The sequence below is a fragment of the Apis laboriosa genome, unplaced genomic scaffold, assembly GCF_014066325.1.
Source record: "Apis laboriosa isolate Shangri-la unplaced genomic scaffold, ASM1406632v1 scaffold99_cov153, whole genome shotgun sequence".
NCBI lineage: Eukaryota > Metazoa > Arthropoda > Insecta > Hymenoptera > Apidae > Apis > Apis laboriosa.
Window position 1 is genome coordinate 476,531 of NW_025224965.1, and position 4,563 is coordinate 481,093.

Consider the following 4,563-nt stretch of genomic DNA (forward strand, 5'->3'; position numbering starts at 1 on the left):
AATAAATTAAAAAAGAAATAAATAGCACCCAGGATCTAACAAAAAAATCCAAATAGAGGAATCTAACCCATATAATTCACGAACGATGAATTAAACGAAAGAAATAATTTATTACCAGAAGAATGGCTCTCAAATTGTTGCCGCTCCTCGATTGTTTTACACTCTTCTAACGTGTAGAGGATTGAACACGGATACGTAGGCCGTGCCTTCGTTAACGAAACATTTAGAAAATAAATCGAAATAACGAGCGATACAATAACAGGCGGGGAATTAACTTCCACAGTCGTGCGAAATTAAATGGAAGCTTTCACGGATGGCGTTTTAGTGCGTTCCCGTGTAAAGGGGGAGGGGGAGGGTTGAGGCCAAGCAAAATACGCGTTCCACCGACGTTAATTGTTTATGTTAGGTGTAGGGCAGGGAGTGGAAGTGGTGGCGGAGGCTTTGTCGTTTAAAATTGTTTCAAAAGGAGCGTTTCCCTACATTTATTACCAGACGAAAGAATTCCTCGCGAGGTAATTAAAACGCAACGACGTTCTACGAGGATGCATTTATATTCACGAACAATCTTCCCCGCTAATCCTCTTATTTTTATACGGATCATAAAACGGTCGAGAAAATTAATGGGGGCACTCTCTCTCTCTCTCACCGGTGTGTCAACTGTGCAATTTTGCCCTGGTATTTTTCCTTTTTCCTTTTCCTTTTTTTTTTTTTTTTTTTTTCCCCATCTTAACTTCGAACGTGTTGAAAAAAATGTTGATCTTTAAGCTACCTCCGTAAACGAGGTTTTTAACCCTTGACGCGGTGGTTTTGCACATTTTGATGCAACCTTCCTCCCTTCAAGAAGGTTCTTGTAGTGATTTTATTTCTTTTTTTTTTTTTTTAAGGAAGGAGAAGGGTATTTCACGATAATGCGCGAAACTTTCGTGCATTTGTACAGGATGGATATAAAATTATTACTATACGCACAGGCGTTTAAAAAAACTTGCAATTTATTATTCATTGAATTAATCAAATATAATTATAATTTCCTCTTTCACCGTGAGATTCGAGGAGAAAGCGTGTTTTCGCCGAAAACCACGAAGAGGAAAAGTATCGAGGCACGTAATGCATTGTTAATAAAGAAGAGCGGGATGGCGCGAGCCGTAATGACGCCGAGAGCGCGATCGCGGTCGTGGGCATGCGAATGTCTGGCCCCCCCCCCCTCTCCCCAGAATTTGAATGCAAAAAGAATCAAGCCAAATCTCATTTTCTTCATCGTACACAGACGTACATAACCAAGAGCCCCGACTCCCGAGGGAATATCGTGACTCGGATTCGCCGATCTTGCACACTTTTCGCGGCATTTCCCCTACCCACTTCGTGAGGGGAAACGAAGTTTGCAGAACCGTTTCTCAGACTTCGAGGCTCTTACGGGCTTCTCTCGGCAGCCACGCTGATTTTCATGGGAGAGCGTTTCACGCGAAAACGTTGCGCGCAGACCGATACCGGGGAGGAAGGAGAGAGAAAGAAAAGGAAAAAGGAAACGTCTGCACGCGTTACGAGAAATTACGTGACGTTTAAGTAAACGCGAACGAACGAGAGGGATGGAAAGTGTTCAAGGGAATGTGAATGGCGATTAGGGGCCCGTAATATATCCCCTTTGACCGAACTTGGTTTATTTCTAGTTCGTGTTGATAATATTGGAGGAGTATTAATAGAGGGATATATATAAAGCAGAATGTTAACAAAACACGTGTACGATGTTGCAAAAAAGAAATTTTTAAAATATAATGTAAAAGGATCGATATTGGGCTAAAATCGAAATTTTAGTAAATATATTTTTCTCTTTTCAAATGTTGTCATTCGAGAAAAGTGAAAGTTTGTATGATTCCCGAAAATTTTAGGAATTCCTGTTCTAAAATGAATCTTTACACACAGTAATTCAATTCATTATTTTGGGAAACAATTATCTTTTATATCTTATTGAATAACTTATAGATTCGTGATTATGTTACGTAATTGAATTACTTAAATTAATTAACTCTTGAATCGATTAAACAATTGTACATAAAGTTGCATAATTTTAGATAAAAATTAAGAAATATTTTCAACAATTTATTTTCAATAAATTGGATTACCGAGAATTTCCTTTATATAACATTAAATTAGAAATTTAACACCAATGAAACTCCAGTACAAGATATTTGGAGATATTTATCAATATCGGTAATTCTATCTCATAACTGTCTAAGTCTAATTTGTTAACTTGTTAATCAATGAAAACAAAATTCTTTAAAAATGTGTTTCATTAAGTATCAATTACCTAATGAAAATATTCGTTTGCCTCGTCAATTAATAAATCCATAATTCCATTAATGTCAACAATATCTCAAACACCCACTTTAGTTAAGGGAATTAAGCTATCCGTGTTAATAAACATCCGCCGAAGTAAATACGATTGAGCGAGTTATTGAAATTTTCGCTGACGATAGAATTTCCAACTAGATGTTGCACGAAGAAAATTTTCGATAAACAAAGCGAAATGTACCTCGTCTAAATATTCAACTTACTCACTGTTAATTGTTAACATCGTTATTCTCGAAAAATCTCGAAAAAAAAAATTTCCAATGAACGAAGCAAAACGTATCTAAATTTAAGATCGTTAACGATTGATAATTCGTTTCATTCAGAAATTCTTTCTACTTTCTTTTTTTTTCTTCGAAAATTAAAACTCAGGATTAAAAAGAGAGAATTCGCGATAGATGAAGAGAAATGTATCTAAATATTCAATTTGGGATTGTTCGTTTTTATCCCGAGTTTCACTTTCTTTTGAAGATTAAAACTCGATGGTTACACGTAAAAAAATTCCCGACGAAATCTCGTCTAAATATTGGAGTTAGAGCGAATCGTTGATACGTTTTTCATTCACTGTATTTTTACACATTTTCCTGAAAAATCAAATCGAAGAGATTCCGATATTTATTTCGTAAAAAGATATCGTTCCAAATGATTTTATACGAAATTGAAAGTGACGAAGCACAAACAGGCGATTATTTACGCATATGGAGACTTTTAAAAAGTACGTAGAAATAAAAGAATATATTAAAGTTATGCGATTCAAATGATACGAATGACAAAACAAAACAAACGTTTAGCAACAAATTTTTCAAGTAGAACCCTTTCGGTTAGCGTTTCTCGAGTTTCTTGCGAAATAGCCACGAGACAATAAGGGGGAGGGGGGTGGAAAAAAGGTGGAGGAGGACTCGTCCCCTTTTTCGTTCGCGTCTCGTAGATGCGCCAGACGAAACTGTCGTTGAATCCTGGGGGAATATCGTGACTCGCATTCTACGATCTCACATACTTTTTCCCACGCGACACGAAATGAAGTTTGGGGAACAGTCGCCGACCGAGGCTCTTGGGCTTCGCAACTTGCTTCCAAGTCTCGCCGATTTTCCATTGTAAAGAAAAACGCTCATCTGACGAGGGATTCGAGAATTCCGTTGGATTTACTTTAACAAAGCGCCATCCTATGTGTATTGTAATTAATTCTCCGTTTTAACTAATTTAGATTATGTTTGGAAGAAGAAAATTATAAATTTGTAGAAATTTTTTCCGAGGAAAAGTATTTCCTTTCGTTGAAATTTGCTTTGGTAAAGATATGATGGAGGTTCTGAATGTTTGAAGATAATTAAATTCTGAAATGAAATATTGGTATCTCAAAAAATATTTCAATAATTTATTTTATTATTATTTTAAAATAAAATTTGAGTAAGTTTTTGTGAATTGCACAATTGTGTGTCTAGCACGAATGCAAAAATAAATTATTGTAATATATAAATATATTGATAGAATTTTTTATCGCGTTTTTTATATGAAAATCTTTATCAAAATTTTCAATCTTTGTAATCTAAATGTATAAAACTATTTTCGATAATTAAACATCATTTGTTATATTGTTATTATATTGTACGAGAAGATAGCAAGAGAAATTAATATCTCCACTTAATATAACTTCTACATATTTTACAAATTTGAATGGTTAAAATGATAAAATATTCTTAAAATAATATTATATAATTAAAAAATGATTGCACACGTAGAAACGAATCGAGAACAAAATTTTTTATAACACGAGGCCTCATTTTCCGCTTTGAATTAAATTTTCAAAAAAAATTAATCCTTTGGACACGACCGCTTTTTAAATTAACCTTCAATCGCACAGACCAAGATTTCTATCATTAAATTTTTTTAAATTTGAAAAATGTAATCATCCTCTTATCTCCTCTCCTATATTTTTTTTTCTCCCATCAATATATAAATACAATAATGTCGCGCAACGAGAACTTCAAAGCGCGCATCATGCGCAGAATTTTTAAATTCAATTTTCCCCGAAAAAAACGAAACTCCATATCGAAAAATTTTATTTCACATTCTCGATCCTATTTCGCGTGTAGAATTACGCGTAACACGTGTAATTACGCCATCCTCGATTGTTGAACATTCGTCGTTGGACACTCTATCTGGTGTTAATATGCGATGTAATCACAGTGTGATCACATCGTTAATCTATGGCCATTCCGGAGA